Source organism: Aethalodelphis obliquidens, unplaced genomic scaffold (assembly GCF_003676395.1).
Source record: "Aethalodelphis obliquidens isolate GAN/ISIS:26980383/991018 unplaced genomic scaffold, ASM367639v1 scaffold11, whole genome shotgun sequence".
Lineage (NCBI taxonomy): Eukaryota > Metazoa > Chordata > Mammalia > Artiodactyla > Delphinidae > Aethalodelphis > Aethalodelphis obliquidens.
This window is the reverse complement of record NW_020837955.1, coordinates 2,178,114-2,199,754: the sequence shown is the minus strand read 5'-3', so window position 1 is coordinate 2,199,754 and position 21,641 is coordinate 2,178,114. Positions and strand designations below refer to the sequence as shown.

Sequence of the window (21,641 nt, the reverse complement as noted above, 5' to 3'; positions counted from 1 at the left end):
CTCCAGGTTGGGACACAGTTTTGAGGTCATTGGCCAACTGTGGCCCCCTTTGCCTGGCAAAGCAATAAAGCTATCCTTTTCTACTTCACCCAAAACTCTGTCTCCAAGATTTAATTCGGTGCTGGGGTACAGAGGCCAGATTCAGCTTCATGTGGAACAATGATCAACACAATGTTATTAAATACCTATTCCAAATGAAGAGACTAAATAACCAGTCAGTGAACAAAGGTTTACTGAGACGCTTCTTGCTTACTCCCATTCGCCACTTGCTTTAGGAAATTACTTAATGCTGAGGGAATTAAAATGATCACGAAAGATACTGATCTATGTAAACAGTAACAATGAGAAAGATATTTGTAACAGTATTCACATAATACTGAATGCTGAAAGTTTTATTATATGAATTGGAGGCATGTAACTTTGATTTTATATACTTAAGATAGCTCTAAAAAGATATTTGACTGCCATTCTCTAATAAAACATGGAGTATTATAAATCCTACATGCATATTTTCATCGTCTAAAGCTTGAATGTACTAAAATAATATCAGAATTTACATTCAGTGTGAGAAATGGAAGACTGCCTGTCATATCAGTAAACAAAGGATATCACAGTCATCAGCTATTGCAGCCACTGCCAGCAGTGAGCTGGTGAGCCCTGAGGGAACTAAGGAAGGAAAAGAATACCTGACATCTAGCAGCCATCAGATTGCAGCCACTCCCCACGGTGAGCCCTGAGGAAACTCAGGATATGAGGATACTGGCCTCAGATAGCTGAGGTGCGTATCAAAAGAATGATTTCAGTGAGCCCAGACTCATGCATCTTCCCATACATAGAAAAGCGCTAAATTCCTTAACTTGAGATATCTGGTTTTCTTTAACAATAATCTTTTGACATTCAGACTACCTGCCATCTGTTGCAAAACTCCTATATATCCTGACTCCCCGCCTCGCCTCCTAGAAGCAGTTCTCTCAGGGTTACTTGAGATGCTACCTCCTGGCCTTGAAGTCTTAAAAATTTCTGCCAAATAAAATGTACCTCTCAAATTTTAGGTTGTCAAATATATTTTTTTTAGTCAACAAGTGTAACAGAACTTCTGAAATAGATCTCTGTTAGCTCTGAACCATCTGAATCATTGAACACCCAGTCTTACCTCTGGGGATAGTTTCTTTCTCACGCCCTTTTCACGTATAGATTACACTTTAACATTACTGGGTGTTCATTATGCATGAAGGTTGATTAAGCCCTCTGTGGAAACCTGAATTGTAGTAAAACCCACTTCAACTGCTCTAATTAGAGTTATTTAGGGCATCCTAGTTAAGGGAATTTATACTGGTTTTCTTCTCTATATATGCAAATTTTACAAAAAGATTAATAAATTCAGTGTTTTTAAAGCAAGGTGTTTTAAAGATATTGGTTTCAACAAGGTGATTTATATTTCCTAACGATTGTTCAAAAAATGTGTCATAATGGTCCAGGGTCCTTTTGTCAAACGTTTTTGTTTGTTTTAACGCTAGCTATAACAGAACCAGGACACTGGAGATGATTCAATTCAGTTCTGCTTAAATTCAATTGTTGGAAGTAGGGAAAGGGGTACTTGAGTGGAAATAGCTGTTAAGAACTCAGAATCCATTAGTGTTGGTACTGCATCACACAGGTGCATTTAAAAATCAGGATCTGAAAGATGAAGGCAATGTTTACAACAACCACAACAAAGCTGTCGTATGATTGACGTGACTATTCTCTTTCAAAAGTAACCAAAATGAAATGTGGCCTTAATCACTGACTGATACTATCACCAGGTAAAAACACCATTAAAGGGCAACTGAATTTCACACCTGATAAATATTGTCCCAGTGATTCTTCAAAGCACTTATCATTGGAAAACTCCTTCCACCATGGGCGACACAAGTTCTAGAGAAATGAAGTTGGCCCAGGGCTCCATTGAGAAATGACCTGGGGTGCCATTTCATCTGGTGTTCTAGTACATCTCTGAGGTTCTAAATACCATAGAAATGTTATTAAATGATCATAATAATGGCTAACACATAATGCTTGCTATGTGCCAGACACTTTCCTAAAATATTTACATATATTAACTTATTTAGTCATGATAATCTATTATCCCCATTTACAGATTACAGGAAACTGAGTCACAAGAGAAGGTAAGTAATGTGTCCAAAAAAAAAAAAATTGCATTAGCAAGAATTCCTTCCAGGGCAATTGTTCTTTGTTTTTGGAAGGAACACTCTGATCAGCCACCTCATATGGGAAATGAGATTACCATTCCCTCCTGAACCAAACACGCACACATATAAAATTTACTTTAAAAAGAATAAATGATCGCTAATTACCATCTCAAGAGAATGGGTCATGTTAACTGTGGGGCTCTGGTTTTCCTGATGGAGTAGGCAAATTCTGATCCAAAGCTAAACTGATTAGCCACACTACTCCCTTCACTCTGGTTTTCAGGGTTTTTTCAGGGTGGAGGTGTCTCTGCTATCTATATTTATCTCCTATTCAGAAATTCACAGGGTTTTGCCAGTGTTCTTTAGATTAAGAAATTGAGGCCAGATGAGAAGAAAATAAAAGAAAAAGATATCATCTCCACTGTCAAATTTACTTGGTAACTTTACACTCACACAGATATGTCAAAAGAAACTGTCCCATCTAAAAAACAGTTGAAAAGTTGAAAAGTCTGAATAAAATTGAACAAAGTGTTGGAGAACTACAGGAAAAATTCAAACGTACTAATATATGTGTAATAGTAGTCCTAGAATGACAAGAAAAAAAAAGAAGAAATTGTTTAAAGAAATAACAGTTGGAAATTCCCCAGTTTTTTTCAAAAAAATTATTATATAGATACAAAAGTTTCAAGGAAACCAAAAAATAAACACAAAGAGATACACACCCAGACACATCATGGTCAAACCACTGAAAGCAAGAGAGAAAATTTTAAAAGCAGCAAGAGAAAAACGACTCATGACACAACAGGTAACAACAATATGATTAATGGCTGACTTCTCATCAGAGACAATAGAGGCTAGAAGGCAGAGGAATGACATATTCAAAGTGCTGCAGGAAAAATAAACTATCAACAAAGTAAAATTATCCTTCAAAAATTAAGGTGGACAGATCCTGAAGAAACTGAAAAGGAAGGGCAGGGGTTGCCGAAAGGGCCACAAATGAGGAGGAATTTCATGGTGAATGGACTGCGCCAGCTGCAGGGGTTACTGCTCCTCAACCTGAGGCCACAGAGGGTGCTCAGGAGCCCCCAGTGCCCATCCTGCCACTCCCTGCTGAGGACCAACTGGGCCTCAGGCCTCTGCTGGAGTCAGGGCTGCAGCTCCCACTGCTCAGGCCTCTGAACACCGTGTGGCTGACAGGGTCTTGGTGCTCCAGCCGGGTGTCAGGCCTGTGCCTCTGAGGTGGGAGAGCCAAGTTCAGGACACTGCTCCACGAGAGATCTCCCGGCTCCACGTAATATCAAATGGCGAAAGCTCTCCCAGAGATTTCCTCCATTTCAATGCTAAGACCCAGCTCCACTCAAGGACCAGCAAGCTACAGTGCTGGACACCCTATGCCAAACAACTAGCAAGACAGGAACACAACCACAAGCATCAGCAGAGATGCTGCCTAAAATCATAAGGTCACAGACACCCCAAAACCACCACCAGATGTGGACCTGCCCACCAGAAAGACAAGATCCAGCCTCATCCACCAGAACACAGGCACCTCTCCACCAAGAAGCCTACACAACACACTGAACCAACCACACCCACTGGGGGCAGAAACCAAAAATAACAGGAACTACGAACCTGCAGCCTGTGAACAGGAGACCCCAAGCACAGTAAGTTAAGCAAAATGAAAAGACAGAGAAACACACAGCAGATGAAGAAACAAGGTAAAAACCCACCAGACCAAACAAAGGAAGAGGAAATAGGCAGTCCATCTGGAAAAGAATTCAGAGTAATGATAGTAAAGATGATCCAAAACCTTGGAAACAGAATGGACAAAACACAAGAAATGTTTAACAAGGATCTAGAAAAACTAAACAAACAATGATGAACAACACAATAAATGAAATTAAAAATTTTCTAGAAAGAATCAACAGCAAAATAACTAAGGCAGAAGGATGGATAAGTGACCTGGAAGATAAAATAGTGGAAATAACTACTGCAGAGCAGAATAAAGAAAAAAAAAATGCAAAGAATTGAGGACAGTCTCAGAGACCTCTGGGACAACATTAAACACACCAACATTCAAATTATAGGGGTCCCAGAAGAAGAGAAAAAGAAAGAGACTGAGAATATATTTGAAGAGATTATAGTTGAAAACTTCCCTAATATGGGAAAGGAAGTAGTCAATCAAGTCCAGGAAGTGCAGACTCCCATAAAGGGTAAATCCAAGGAAAAACACGCCAAGACACATATTAATCAAACTATCAAAAATTAAATACAAGGAAAAAATATTAAAAGCAGCAGGGAAAAACAACAAAAAACATACAAGGGAATCCCCATAAGGTTAACAGCTGATCTATCAGCAGAAACTCTGCAAGTGAGAAGGGAGTGGCAGGACAAATTTGAAGTGATGAAAGGGAAAAATCTACAACCAAGATTACTCTACCCAGCAGTGATCTCATTCAGATTCAACACAGAAATTAAAACCTTTACAGACAAGCAAAAGCTGAGAGAGTTCAGCACCACCAAACCAACTTTAGAACAAATGCTAAAGGAACTTCTCTAGGCAGGAAACACAAGAGAAGGAAAAGACCTACAATAACAAACCTAAAACAATTAAGAAAATGGGAATAGGAACATACATATTGATAATTACCTTAAATGTAAATGGATTAAATGCTCCCACCAAAAGACACAGACTGGCTGAATGGATACAAAAACAAGACCCGTACATATGCTGTCTAAAAGAGACCCACTTCAGACCTAGGGACATGTACAGACTGAAAGTGACAGGATGGAAAAAGATATTCCATGCAAATGGAAATCAAAGGAAAGCTGGAGTAGTAATTCTCATGTAAGACAAAATAGGCTTTAAATTAAAGAACGTTACAAGAGACAAAGAAGGACACCACATAATGATCAAGGGATGAATCCAAGAAGAAGATATAACAATTGTAAATATTTATACACCCAACATAGGAGCACCTCAATACATAAGGCAAATGCAAACAGCCATAAAAGGGGAAATTGACAGTAACACAATAACAGTAGGGGACTTTAACACCCCACTTTCACCAATGGACAGATCATCCAAAATGAAAATAAATAAGGAAACACAAGCTTTAAATGATACATTAAACAAGATGGACTTAATTGATATTTATAGGACATTCCATCCAAAAACAACAGAATACACTTTTTCTTCAAGTGCTCATGGAACATTGTCCAGGACAGATCATATCTTGGGTCACAAATCAAGTCTTGGTAAATTTAAGGAAATTGAAATGGTATCAACTATCTTTTCCAACCACAATGCTATGAGACTAGAGATCAATTACAGAAAGAAAAGTCTACAAAAAATACAAACACATGGAGGCTAAACAATACACTACTAAATAATCAAGAGATCACTGAAGAAATCAAAGAGGAATTCAGAAAATACCTAGAAACAAATGACAATGAAAACATGATGACGCAAAACCTATGCAATGCAGCAAAAGCACTTCTAGGAGGGAAGTTTATAGCAATACTATCTTACCTCAAGAAACATCTCAAATAAACAACTTAAACTTACACCTAAAGCAATTAGAGAAAGAAGAACAAAAAAAAACCCTAAAGTCAGAAGGAAAGAAATCATAAAGATCAGATCAGAAATAAATGAAAAAGAAATAAAGGAAATGATAGCAAAGATCAATAAAATTAAAAGCTGGTTCTTGAGAAGATAAACAAAATTGATAAACCATTAGCCAGACTCATCAAGAAAAAAAGGGAGAAGACTCACATCAGTAGAACAAGAAATGAAAAAGGAGAAGTAACAACTGACACTGTAGAAATACAAAGGATCATGAGAGATTACTATAAGCAACTCTATGCCAATAAAATGGACAACCTGGAAGAAATGGACAAATTCTTTCAAAAGCACAGCCTTCCGAGACTGAACCAGGAAGAAATAGAAAATATAAACAGACCAATCACAAGCACTGAAATTGAGACTGTGATTAAAAATATTCCAACAAACAAAAGCCCAGGACCAGATGACTTCACAGGCAAATTCTATCAAACATTTAGACAAGACCTAACACCTATCCTTCTCAAACTCTTCCAAAATATAGCAGAGGGAGGAACACTCCCAAACTCATTTTATGAAGCCACCATCACCCTGATACCAAAACCAGACAAATATGTCACAAAGAAAGAAAACTACAGGCTAATAACAGTGATGAACACAGATGCAAAACCCCTCAGCAAAATACTAGCAAACAGAATCCAACAGCACATTAAAAGCATCATACACCATGACCAAGTGGGGTTTACCCCAGGAATGCAAGGATTCTCCAATATACGCAAATCAATCAATGTGATAAACCATATTAACAAACTGAAGGAGAAAAACCATATGATCATCTCAATAGACGCAGAAAAAGCTTCCAACAAAATTCAGCACCCATTTATGATAAAAACCCTCCAGAAAGTAGTCATAGAGGGAACTGACCTCAACATAATAAAGCCCATATATGACAAACTCACAGCCAAAACCATGCTCAATGGTGAAAAACTGAAACCACTTCCACGAAGATCAGGAACAAGACAAGGTTGCCCACTCTCACCACTATTATTCAACATAGTTTGGAAGTTTACCCACAGCAATCAGAAAAGAAAAAGAAATAAAAGGAATCCAAATTGGAAAAGAAGAAGTAAAGCTGTCACTGTTTGTAGATGACCTGATACTATACATAGAGAATCCTAAAGAGGCTACCATAAAACTACTAGAGCTAATCAATGAATTTGGTAAAGTAGCAGGATACAAAATTAATGCACAGAAATCTCTTGCATTCCTATACAATAGTGATGAAAAATCTGAAAGAGAAATTAAAGAAACATTCCCATTTACCACTGTAACAAAAAGAATAAAATACCTAGGAATAAACCTACCTAAGGAAACAAAAGACCTGTATGCAGAAAACTATAAGACACTGATGAAAGAAATTAAATGTGATACAAACAGATGGTGAAATATACCATGTTCTTGGATTGGAAGAATCAACATTGTGAAAATGACTATACCACCCAAAGCAATCTACAGATTCAATGCAATCCCTATCAAACTACCAATGGCAGTTATCACAGAACTAGAACAAAAAATTTCACAGTTTGTATGGAAACACAAAAGACCCCGAATAGCCAAAGCAATCTTGAGAAAGAAAAACGGAGCTGGAGGAATCAGGCTCCCTGACTTCAGACTACACTACAAAGCTACAGTAATCAAGACAGTATGGTACTGGCACAAAAACAGAAATATAGATGAAGAGAACAGGATAGAAAGCCCAGAGATAAACCCATGCACATACAGTCACCTTATCTTTGATAAAGGAGGCAAGAATGTACAATGGAGAAAAGACAGCCTCTTCCATAAGTGGTGCTGGGAAAATTGGATAGCTACATGTAGAAGAATGAAATTAGAACATTCCCTAACACCATACACAAAAATAAAGTCAAGGGCTTCCCTGGTGGCGCAGTGGTTGAGAGTCCGCCTGCTGATGCAGGGGACACGGGTTCATGCCCCAGTCTGGGAAGATCACACATGTCATGGAGCAGCTAGGCCCGTGAGCCATGGCTGCTGAGCCTGCGCTCCACAACGGGAGGCGCCACAACAGGAGAGGCCACAAAAACGAGAAGCACGCATACAAAAAAAAAAAAAAAAAAAAAAAAAAAAAAAACCCTACAATGAGGTATCACCTCACACCAGTCAGAATAGCCATCATCAAAATATCCACAAACAATAAACCCTGGAGAGGGTATGGAGAAAAGGGAACCCTCTTGCACTGTTGGTGGGAATGTAAATTGATACAGCCACTATGGAGAACAGTATGGAGGTTCCTTCAAAAACTAAAAATAGAACTACCATACGACCCAGCAATCCCACTACTGGCAATATACCCGGAGAAAACCATAATTCAAACAGAATCATGTACCACAATATTCATTGCAGCTCTATTTACAATAGCCAGGACATGGAAGCAACCTACATATCCATTGACAGATGAATGGTTAAAGGAGATGTGGCACATATATACAATGTAATATTATTCAGCCATAAAAAGAAACAAAATTGAGTTATTTGTAGTGAGGTGGATGAACCTAGAGTCTGTGATACAGAGTGAAGTCAGAAAGAGAAAAACAAATACCGTATGCTAACACATATATATGGATGTAAAAAAAAAAGGTTCTGAAGCAGCTAGGGGCAGGACAGGAATAAAGACTCAGACGTTGGGAATGGACTTGAGGACATGGGGAGGGGGAAGGGTAAGCTGGGATGAAGTGAGAGAGTGGCATGGACTTATATATACTACCAAGTATAAAATAGATAGCTAGTGGGAAGCAGCTGCATAGCACAGGGAGATCAGCTCGGTGCTTTTTGACCATGTAGAGGAGTGGGATAGGGAGGGTGGGAGGGAGATGCAAGAGGGAGGAGATATGGGCATATACGTACGTGTATAGCTGATTCACTTTGTTATAAAGCAGAAACTAAGAAAAACGGAGTAGTGAAAAAATTAATGTAAATAATGAATAATAAATTAATGTAATACAAAAATAATAATATTCATAAATCCTAGGAAGTGCAAAGTAGTGTGGAGAGAAAAGGTGGAGTCCAAGCATAGAAAGTGAGACGGGATGCTAACATTTGGGCAGGAACCAGCTGGTCACTGGATGACATGAGATCTGAAGGAGAAATCCAGAACAAGCTCAGCCTAAAGCTCCACGCTGTATCTGTGTGACTAGGGGAAGGAGCAGGAGACAAGTTGGAGAAGTGAGGGGCCAGATCACATTGCACCTTGAGGGCAAAGTGAGGGAGTTTCCCTTCTGTCCTAATAGTGGTGAGTAGCTACTGAGAGGTGTTGAGCAGAAGATGTGGACAACAGAGTTTAGAGAGAAGAAGTGTGGAAAGGAGACCAGGTGAGAGCCGCAGTAGAGTCCAGCTGAGAGCTGAGGGTGCTTTAAACCTTGTGGTCATGGCAGAAGTGACGAGAAGCCGTCTGATGTGGGATGTACTTTAAAGACAAAATCAGCGGGACATTCTGATAGGAAGGATGTGGCTGTGAAAGAACGAACTGAGTCAGGGATGCCTGCGAGTCTTATTTCCTGACTTGGAGAAGACTGGAGGGGAACTGAGAGCTCTGTTTCAGAAGTGGTAAGTGTGGGCTCCTAGCAGAATTTTAGGGCAGATGTCCAGGAGGAGGTTGGATATACAAGTCCAGGGCTCAGGAGAGACATGAAGACAAGAGATGCAGACTGGAAGCCGCCAGCATGCGGATGGCATCGAAGCTGTGGGGCTAGACAGGGTCAACTGGGATGAGAAAAGAAGCATGAAGGGACGTGAAGATAAGGTGGAGCCACTATAACAGCAGTGGTCCAACCTGGAGCAACCCCTGGGGAGTGTGATACTACCTGTTAACGTGATTAAAGTCTATCAAAGAGAAAGTGACCCGTGGTGTCAGAACTGCCAAAAGGTCGACTGAGATGAAGACTGAGGATGAACACTGCATTTAGTGCCGAGGTCACCTGCTGATCTGACACACGTTTCAGTTACTGAAGTGGCTAGAGCCCCAGCGACACTGGTGGAAGAGGAGAATATGAGAACATGGAGCAGGTGGGCAGACAACCCTTGTTAGAGAGTCTGGCTACAAAGAAACGCAGAGAAATTGTGGCTGAAGGGGGTCTGCGTCATTGCAGCAGAGCATTTACTGCTTATCGAATACCATTCCCCTTCCCCACACCTCACCTCCGTTTTCCAGTCCCTGCAGCAAAACAAGTCAACGATGAGAGGAAGGAAGGAAAAGAAAGTGTTGGAGGTTTGAGAAGAAAAGAGAGGATATTTGTATGGAAAATGGCTTCTTCCTCTTGTCGATGGTTCATGATTAAGAAAGGAATAGAATTCCTGCTCCGACACGGACCTAAATAGCCCAGAGAAAATTCTTCCCCGTCTATCAAACGCAGCAGTCTAATGCAGCTGACAAGGACACCTAAAGGCAGCAAACGACAGTCAGCCATTTATAATGGAAGGTTTTTCACTGAACTATGTTTGGTTCCTACTATAAATTATATCCAGATAGAAACCAACCAGATTAAAATGAAACATTACAATGGAACAACAAAACTTCAGTTTTATTTAGAAATAAAACAACCTTCCAAACAAGCATCCCTAATCTCTCAGACAATGATAAGGCAATCTGGCAGCTTTCAAAAGTCGAAGTGACTTTCAAGCACGGCTATTTAAACGGACAGAAATTTATGCAGCTGTCAATGCAAACTTTAAAAAGAGAACTAACAGTTTTTTAAATGAATGTATAAAACTTTAGAATTTATATGAGATAAAAGCTTGTTTTCAACATTTTTAAGATTGAAAGCAAAAGCAGACACTGCTTTTCTAAAGCTATTATTGAACAAAAAAGTTCAGAGTAAAGAGTACATGGATGGACCTATAGAATATTGCGCTTGGTGAAAAAGTCAGAGAAAGACAAATACTATGTATCACTTATATGCGGAATCTAAGAATTATGCAAATGAATCAATATACAAAACAGAAGGAGACTCACAGACATAGAAAACAAACTTACAGTTACCAAAGGGGAGAGGGAGGGACAAATTAGGAATATGGGATTAACAGATAAAAACTACTATACATAAAATCAGCAGCAAGGATTTACTGTATAGCACAGGGAATTGTACTTAATATCTTGTAATAACCTATAATGGAATATAATCTGCAAAGAAATAACTGAATCACTATGCTGTACACCTGAAACTAACAATATTATAAATCAACTACACTTCAATTTTAAAAAAGGTGACGCATGAGTGAGCATTTCCTCTGATACCAGAGGACCCAGGTGACTTGCAGGACATTATAGGAAGATTACACTTCTGGTCAACCTATACAAACACCAGGAAAAGGTCTGGTTCTTGGCCTGGGATCTGGACCAGTAATTCTGCTTGAAAAGGTACATTAAGAGGATTCCACTGTCAAATGGATCCGAGATAGAGTCCAAAGTGATCAAATAAAAGTTAAAGATCAGCCAGGTACCAAATAGTCAAGAAGACCAATCAAGGTAGAAATAAGAAGCATAGGTAAGAATTGTGAATAAAGGGTATGGGTAATGGGCAGTTAGGAACTCAAATCAGAGTCTGGCTGGGAGTGAGGAATGTGGAGGAGGCATGAATTGGTTCATTCCCTGGTGGTTCAGTGGCTAAGACTCCACATTCCCAATGCAGGGGGTCCGGGTTTGATCCCTGGTCAGGGAACTAGATCCCACATGCTGCAACTAAAGATCCCATGTGGCACAACTAAGACCCAGCACAGCCAAATAAATAAATAAATACTAAAAAAAAAAAAAAAAGAACAAAAAAGAAAAACATTAAAAAAAATGGTCTTATGAAGTATGATCTCCTTCTATCTTATGCTCATGGCAAACTGTCTGAACCAAGAGACGGCTGGATTAGCTGGGTAATGGCATGGGAAGCAAAGGATTCCCAGCGTAAGTTTTGGAGAAGATATGCTGGAATTAGCATGTTGGTTCTGCACCTGTAGCTGTGTAACTCTGAGGAAGCTGCTTCACTCCTCTGAGCTGCAGTATTGCCAACTACTCTACGGGAATAATAACTTCAAAGTGTTGTGAAAATTAAAGTAAAAATCTAATAAAAATCTTTATCTACTAAAGGTGCCTATTTATTGATAAGCATAAAAAGTTGAAGCTTGAAAAGACAGTAGCCACATGAGTGAAGGACAGAATCTTGTTCAGGGAGATCACTGGTCTACACTGCCTACCCTGTTATTGACAAAGGCCCGGTTAGAACCCACTTGTCTCTGTGCACGTGTGTCTAGCATTCATTCTCACTAAAGAAGAAGTGTACACCGTGTTTCCTTGGGAAAGTCCATCTTGGTCCCACAGCTAAGCTGTTCACTCTGGCATAGTGTCATAACTCCTTGTGTTTCCCCTCTCTGCAAAGTCACCATATCGATCATTTCCACCTGTATACAGTAGTGAAGGGCACAGGTTCTGGAGTCCAGCTGAGTTTGAATCTCTTCTCTCCAAATTACTGAACCTACCTAAGCCTCCACAAAGAATAAGAGTACTTACTTTGCTGTGAGAAGAGAAAATGAGATGAGCCTTTAAACTATGCTTGACACGTGATGCAATACATGTGGGCCATTTTTATTACTAGTCAGTAAGGGCAATTAGGGCAAAGAGTGTTTCATACCAGATGTCAATGCACTCATGGTGGGGCACTATCCCCCAAAATACTATAGGATGTGTCCCTTGCCCAACACTTAGTACAAATGAAAACACATGAAATTCATAAACGTTGAAAGTAGTTGTGATTATGTTTTTAAAATATAGGTAGTCCTTGCTGTGCACCATTTTGATTTGCACGCATTTCAGTTTTCATGGGTTAGTCAGATAAACCCAGTGCCTCAACAACATAATAGTTAAATTTTCAATTACTACAGCACATCTTCTATGGTGAAGAGTCTATTGAATGATTTTCTGATTTAAAAAAAAAAAAAACATATGATCATCTCATCTCAATAGATGCAGAAAAAGCTTCCAACAAAATTCATCACCCATTTACGATAAAAACCCTTCAGAAAGTAAGCACAGAGGGAACTTACCTCAACATAATAAAGGCCATATATGACAAACACACACCCAACATCGTTCTCAATGGTGAAAAACTGAAACCATTTCCTCTATGATCAGGAACAAGACCAGGTTGTCCACTCTCACCACTATCATTCAACACAGTTTTGGAAGTTTTAGCCACAGCAATCAGAGAAGAAAAAGAAATACAAGGAATCCAAATCGGAAAAGAAGAAGTAAAACTGTCACTCTTTGCAGATGACATGATACTATACATAGAGAATCCTAAAGAGGCTACCAGAAAACTACTAGAGCTAATAATGAATTTAGTAAAGTAGCAGAATACAAAATTAATGCACAGAAATCTCTTGCACTCCTATACACTAATGATGAAAAATCTGAAAGAGAAATTAAGGAAACACTCCCACTTACCACTGCAACAAAAAGAATAAAATACCTAGGAATAAACCTACCTAAGGAGACAAAAGACCTGTATGCAGAAAACTATGAGACACTGATGAAAGAAATTAAAGGTGATACAAACAGATGGAGAGATATTCCATGTTCTTGGATTGGAAGAATAAACATTTTGAAAATGACTATATTACCCAAAGCAATCTACAGATTCAATGCAATCCCTATCAAACTACCAATGGCATTTATCACAGAACTAGAACAAAAAATTCCACAATTTGTATGGAAACACAAAAGACCCTGAATAGCCAAAGCAATCTTGAGAAGGAAAAATGGAGCTGGAGGAATCAGGCTCCCGGACATCAGACTATACTACAAGCCTACAGTGATCAAGACAGTATGGTACTGGCACAGAAACAGAAATATAGATCAATGGAACAGGATAGAAAGTCCAGAGATAAGGTGACCATATGTGTGTGGGTTTATCTTTGAAAAAGGATGCAAGAATATACAATGGAGAAAAGACAGCATCTTCAATAAGTGGTGCCGGGAAAACTGGGGAGCCACATGTAAAAGAATGAAATTAGAACACTCCCTAACACCACCCACAAAAATAAACTCAAAATGGATTAAAGACCTAAATGTAAGGCCAGACATTATCAAACTCTTAGAGGAAAACATAGGCAAAACACTCTATGACATAAATCACAGCAAGACCCTTTTGACCCACCTCCTAGAAAAAGGGAAATAAAAACAAAAATAAACAAATGGGATCTAATGAAACTTCAAAGCTTTTGCACAGCAAAGGAAGCCATAAACAAGATGATAAGACAACCCTCAGAATGGGAGAAAATATTTGCAAATGAAGCAACTGACAAAGGACTAATCTCCAAAATTTACAAGCAGCTCATGCAGCTCAATATCAAAAAAACAAACAACCCAATCCAAAAATGGGCAGAAGATCTAAACAGATATTTCTCCAAAGAAGATATACAGATTGCCAGCAAACATATGAAAGGATGCTCAACATCCCTAATCATTAGAGAAATGCAAATCAAAACTACAATGAGGGGGGCTTCGCTGGTGGCACAGCGGTTGAGTCCGCCTGCCGATGCAGGGGACACGGGTTTGTGCCCCAGTCCAGGAAGATCCCACATGTCATGGAGCAGCTAGGCCCATGAGCCATGGCCACTGAGCCTGTGTGTCCGGAGCCTGTGCTCCACAACTGGAGAGGCCACAGCAGTGAGAGGCCCGTGTACCGCAAAAAAAAAAAAAAAAAAAAAAAAACTACAATGAGGTATCACCTCACACCAGTCAGAATGGCCATCATCAAAATATCTACAAACAATAAATGCTGGAGAGGGTGTGGAGAAAAGGAAAACCTCTTGCACTGTTGGTAAGAATGTAGACTGATACAGCCTCTATGGAGAACAGTATGGAGGTCCCTTAAAAAACTAAAAATAGAACTACCATACCACCCAGCAAACACATTACTGGGTGTATATACCCTGAGAAAACCATAATTCAGAAAGAGTCATGTACCACAATGTTCATTGCAGCTCTATTTACAATAGCCAGGACATGGAAGCAACCTAAGTGTCCATCAAAGATGAATGCATAAAGAAGATGTGGTATATATGTACAATGGAATATTACTCAGCCATAAAAAGAAACGAAATTGAGTTATTTTTAGTGAGGTGGATCAACTTAGAGTCTGTCATACAGAGTGAAGTAAGTCAGAAAGAGAAAAACAAATACCATATGCTAATATATATATATGGAATCTAAAAAAAAAAGGTTCTGAAAATTGTAGGGGCAGGATAGGAATAAAGATGCAGAAGTAAAGAATGGACTTGAGGACACGGGGAGGGGGAAGGGTAAGCTGGGACGAAGTGAGAGAGTGGTATGGACATATACACACTACAAAATGTAAAACAGATAGCTAGTGGGAAGCAGCCACATAGCACAGGGATATCAGCTCAGTGCTTTGTGACCAACTAGAGGGGTGAGATAGGGAGGGTGGGAGGGAGACTCAAGAGGGAAGAGATATGGGGATATATGTATATGTATAGCTGATTCACTTTGTTATAAAGCAGAAATTAACACACCATTGTAAAGCAATTATACTCCAATAAAGATGTTAAAAAAAAAGAAAAATGAAGGTGAAACCAAGAGAGTCGTACATAAATAAAAAGTGAGATAATTTATTTCTAGCAGAACTGCCTTGCAAGAAATACTAAAGTAAGTCTTTCAGGTGGAAAGAAAATGACACGAAATAGCAACTTTAATACAAAGAAATGAAGAGCATAAGAAATAGAAAATAGGTCAGCAAATAAAAAAGACTACACATTATTAACTGACTGTGTCCACCCTCTGAATTCACATGTTGAGATCTAACCCCCAGTGTGATTGTATTAGAAGGTGGTGACTTGGGGAGGTAAATAATGAATGGGATAAGTGCCCTTATAACAGAGATCCCAGAGAGATCTCTTGCTTTTTCCACCGTGCAGGGACACAGCAAGAAGACAGCTGTCCATAAACCAGGAAGCAAGGCCTTACCAAACAGTAAATCTGCTACTGCCTTCATCTGGGACTTCTCAGCTTCCAGAACTGTGAGAAATAAATGTTCATTGTTTATAAGCCACCTACTCTACAGTATCTTGTTACAGCAGACTGAACTAAGACACTATATCGATATGTTTTCTATTTTCTCCTTAGTTTCTCTAAAAAACATAAGTTTGTAAAAATAAAAAAAAAAAAAAAAAAAAAACCAGCAATGATTATAGTATTGTTAGATTAGGCTTGCAACATATAAAAGTGTAATATATGTTAATATTAGCACAAATAAGAAGAGAGGCAGAAAATGGAGCTATCTTAGAGCAAAGTTGCTCTATTTTACCAGAATTGCATTAGTATTAATCTGAAGAAAACTCTGATAAGATTGTATATCATATTTCTAGATCAATCACTAAATAACCAACTCTAAAAATAGTCCAAAATCAACAGAGGAATGAAATGGTAGAAAGAAAAATATCTGTTAAACAAAGAGATGACATTAAACGAAGGAGAAAAGAATGACATGAAATCTATAGAAAAAAAATAAAGTGGCAGATGTAAGTCCAAACATAGCAATAATTACATTACATGTAAATGGACAAAATACTCTAATCAAAAGGCAGAGATTGTCAAACACAATAAATAAGCAAGATTCAACCATATGCTCTGTACAGAAATACACACAAATAGGTGGAAAGTAAATGAATGGTGGAAAAAAACGCAAAATGTAATCATAAAAGAGCTGGAGGCATTATGTTAATACTAAACAGACGTTAAGCAACACTCCTAGAAACAAAGAATAATTTCATAATGATAAATTATCAATGCATCAGGAAAATATAAAAATTATAAAGGTTTATGCATGTGTCAACTCAGTTTCAAAAGGCACAAAGCAAAAACTTACAGAACTGAAGAGGGTAGATAATTCAACACTTAAAGTTGAATATTTCAATACCCCTCTCAGTAACTGAAAGAACAATTTGCATTAAATCAGTAAGAATATTAAAGACGTGAACAATAGCCACCAAACTGATATAACTGGCATTGGTAGAATATTCTACCCCAAAAGAGCAGACTACATAGTCTTTCCAAATGTACATGAAACATTCTCTAGAAAACACCATTTGCTAAACCATGTGCTACACTATATGTGGTATCAGACTAGCCATGTGCATACAGTCATTGTGGTTTAAATCTGTTTGTGACAGAATGAGAACACTGGGGCAGTCCTGGATTTGAATCATGATTTAGGAATTTACTAGATGTTAAATTTTGGACAAGCTCTTCAACTTGTATGAGATTGTGGATAGCAAAATTGCCTACTTCACAGCTTGCTGAAAGAATTCAACATAATACGTGTTAGTGTCTAAAACAGGAAGGGCTCAATGAAGGGTAACTAACATTGTTTCATTATCATGAACACCCAGAAGTAGCTGTTACTCTTTCCTTATTTTGCCCTTTTAAGTAAGAAGTAGAGAAGCCTTATCTATTCTAAGTGATGAGATGACAATCAATGGAAACTAAAATTTGCTAGGGAGTGGAGCTGAAGTAGTAACAAGATATGCTTCTGGCAGTTGCTTCTGGAGCTTGGTAGTGAAGAGCCAATGTCCTAAACATATTTCCCATACATTTTGAGTATTTGGGCCCAATAACAAGATCAGTTAGTACCCAAGATAATTTATATTATGGTTCCTGAAGGCAAATACTATTTTGGAATGACTAGGAAGCAGGTTTGTTTACAAGTTCATAGTAAGTGGCAACAATTCTATCATACCTTCTATTTTTATACTTTTAATTTACATACTTGTACCAGTAAAATAATAGCTATATTTTACTAAGATTTAACAAGCAGATTTTTTAAAAACAACATGGCAAGTATTCAGTACAGATTTATGTATTCAGTGTGCTCTATGACAGGTGCATTAAAATGTATATACATCCAATTGTCTCTAGTCTGTCATGTAGGATTTCACATTGTATCCTACAGAACAACAAAAAAGCTGATTTTACTCCAGGGAATCAGATTTAATTATCTATTTTCCTTTGGGTCTCAGGCAGAAGAAGAAATGAACTGTCCAGGATTCTCCTATTCCTTAACCCTTACTCACCTAACTGAAGTGAGATATTAAATCAATCAGGATTTTTAACAGTTATTGTGTAGTTACTGTATCATAAAACAGAGTTTAAGAATTAGATTCCAAGACTTGTAAGAGGACGTAAGTCCTCTAATAAGGTAGTTCTTAACTAGTAGTTTTGTTTTTTTAAATTAATTGATTTTATTTTTGGCTGTATTGTGTCTTTGTTGCTGCATGCAGGCTTTCTCTAGTTGTGGCAAGTGGGGGCTACTCTTCGTTGCAGTGCGAGGGCTGCTCATTGTCGTGGCTTCTCTTGTTGCGGAGCACGGGCTCTAGGCGTGCAGGCTTCAGTAGTTGTGGGGTGGGGGCTCTAGAGCGCAGGCTCAGTAGTTGTGACGCACGGGCTTAGCTGCTCCGCGGCATGTGGGATCTTTCCGGACCAGGGCTCGAACCCATGTCCCCTGCATTGGCAGGTGGATTCTTAACCACTGAGCCACCAGGGAAGCCCTTTATTAGTAGTTTATATGATATTAATAGATGTTATATGGAAAAAAAATCTCATGATGAATAAATTTAAAATAAGGTTAAACAAAAGTGAACTGCTATTATTTTTTTCCCTTGCTACAGTATATCTCTGAATGTTTTTTGAATTTTTAATGAATACACATACTGTAGGAATTCCTGAGAGGGAGATATAGAATGCAGTATCTCCCAAACTTGTTTAACTAATGAATCCAATTTTTCTGGAAGATATTTTGAAAACTGTTGCTTCTGTCCAACTCATTCTGTGCACAAAATGAAGCTGAATTTCAGAAAAGTGGCTCATTCAAAGTCACAGGTAATCATAGAACTAGGATTCAAGTTTTCTATGTCTAGAGGAAGAAATATTTTTCATGTCAATCCTTACTCTCCAGCCCGTCTCATGGACTGTTTTGAGAAGAATTCCAACTAGTCTTATATCTTTTTAAAAATTTTATAATATTGTGATGAAAAAATCACATCTACACTTTCAGTAGTCAATTGATTTAGCTTCTGAAGAATAGGAAAGTAGCTCTAACGCTTTGATTTTGGAGATTCTCTTTTATATTTTCTTCCTTTCCTTGTTTCTATAATTTTTCTATCATTTTCCTCCTACCATACTTCACGCTGCCTCAAGAATATGGTATGTTTTCCATTGTGTATATAATCTCACATTAGAGAGGACACTCTTCTAAACACCGTAGGCCCAATATTAACCCAGATTAATTATATTTGTCATAGATTCTGTCTAAATGGTAAATTCAGTATTTCTCATAATTATTTCATGTACCAAACATTAAATATTTTTTCCATTTATATTTTTGTTTAATCCTTATAAATCACCTTATAACATGGATAATATTATTGAGTCTATTTTATAAATCAGAAAAATAAACTTTAAGATGTTAAGGTACTAACCCAAGCTTTCTCATTGCTGAGTTGCAGTTGAAACACTGGTATTAGGACTCCAGAATTACACTCTTATTAATCACTCACCATGTGGTTGGATTAGCTTTTAAGTGCTCCCAGCAGTTAAATGTCAAATCACCAAGACTACAGTGCTTATTTGATGTGATGACTAAGCAAACAGAAACAATTATAGCAAGATTAATGCTCAATCGGTCACCCAACAGCACGCCAGTCTCACTCTTCAACAAAGCATCATTTTATCTTCAATACAAGGATGATGATTATGCCTGATATCAAGAACTTTCTAGGTGCAAACAAACGTGAATATTCAGCTGCATAATCAGTAAAGCACTAAGTTATGACAAATATTTCACTTATATTTAATAGCCCATCAGCAGGAAGAAAACAACACTTGAACAGAATATATCAAATATTATTTTTTGTGGATCAAGATTATTATGGAGTATAAAAGAATGAATTCAAGGCCCACTTGAGTTATTTGAGAAATGATCACTGCTATTCTAATCAATGTGTAACTGAGTCACATATTTAAGATACAGCTTTAACTTAGAATAACAAAACTTCTACATGCATTTTTTCTTAGTTTGTCCTTCCAGATCCATTTTCAGCAATTCTGTGCCCTACTTTGTGCCTCAGGAGACTGACCGGCAAGAACTTTGGTCACTAAGCTCCTTTGCTCTCTGGCTTCCCACACTCAACCGCTGGGAGGCTCTACAGGGTCAGAAGGTAGGAACATAAACAAGTCAAGGAATTTACTGCCTCTATCCCGTTCTGCCAGGATGCTGTTTGGCAGTGGTCCTCTCCTCTGTGTAAAGGCACAACTCTTGTCAGAGCTGTATTTCCTGTGGGTTCAGGTAACTGCTCCCTCTCCTTGCCCTTTTATGCCGAGAAGTGGTAACAGGTTTTCACTTTTACTATCCTATGTTTCTTGTTGATTTCCTTATTCCACCCACATCTCTATAAATAGCCCCTCCAACTCTTCAGATACCCTTTTGAGTAAGACATCTATATTCCACCTGGGACCCTGACTGATATACCTAATTTTAAAAAACAGAAACAATAAACAAACAAGGAGACATCCCTCCACGGTGGAGTGGCTTCTCACCACACTACAGCAAGCATAAAATGTTCACTATGCACTTAATGAGTGTTTGCTATTCTTCCTTGTGCTCAACAACCACACCTGCAACCCATTTGGGAGCTAATAGACTATTTTGCAATCCACTTGGTGTAACTTTGAATTATAAAGGCCTGAACTATAAGAAGTTCCTCCCTGAAGAAAGTTTTGATTCCTTAACTGATATGAATTGAGAATTTAAAAAGAAAATACTTTTAGTCACCATGAGCTATCTTCTTTTGTTCTTTTTTTTAACATCTTTATTGGAGTATAATTGATTTACAATGGTGTGTTACTTTCTGCTTTATAACAAAGTGAATCAGCTATACATATACGTATATCCCCATATCTCCTCCCTCTTGTCTCCCTCCTACCCTCCCTATCCCACCCCTCTAGGTGGACACAAAGCCCCAAGCTGATCTCCCTGTGCTATGGGCTGCTTCCCACTAGCTCTGTTTTACATTTGGTAGTGTATATATCAGTTCAAAAGTCACTTCTCGGCACTTCCCTGGTGGCGCAGTGGTTAAGAATCCACCTGCCAATGCAGGGGACATGGGTTCGAGCCCTGCTCTGGGAAGATCCCACATGCCACGGAGCAACTAAGCCTGTGCGCCACAACTAATGAGCCTGTGCTCTAGAGCCCGCAAGCCACAACTACTGAAGCCTGTGCACGTAGAGCCCGTGCTCTTCAACTAGAGAAGCCACCACAGTAAGAAGTCCACGCACCACAAAGAAGAGTAGCCCCCGCTCGCCACAACTAGAGAAAGTCCACGCACAGCAACGAAGACCCAACACGGCCAAAAAAATAATTTTTTTTTAATTTTTAAAAAAGTTACTTATTTTTGATAGTTGAAGCCAGTTACTAAGAATTTTGCCTTAACCACAGAGACTATCATTTTAATAAATCATGAAATCTTTATATCTGTATAAAGTATACAGATATATACTGTATACTTTATAAGTATAAGTATACAGCATCTGATTTTATACAGATATATACTGTATACTTTATAAGTATAAGCATCTGATTTTAATGCTATTTTATGGGAGAAAAGGGAAAATGAAAAGAGTAAAAGTAAAGGAAACAAGCATCCCCCTATATAGCATAATACTGAAGATATTCTAAGTGAAATATTAGTTATAGAAAACTCGGCTCTAGCTCTACTGAAGGAAAATGTAAATCCATGACACATTTAAAGAAACACATAAAAAC

General features: G+C 38.3%; 1 long non-coding RNA gene across 1 annotated transcript; it reads right to left on the bottom strand.

The window, feature by feature from the left end:
* Window positions 1–683: 683 nt before the first annotated feature.
* Window positions 684–20,960, bottom strand: LOC113623626 (uncharacterized). The gene is made up of 3 exons (XR_003433999.1): window positions 20,933–20,960; window positions 9,348–9,353; window positions 684–843 (listed from the first exon to the last, which is right to left on the bottom strand). It is a non-coding gene; the product is annotated as an uncharacterized LOC113623626 (long non-coding RNA).
* Window positions 20,961–21,641: the final 681 nt, after the last annotated feature.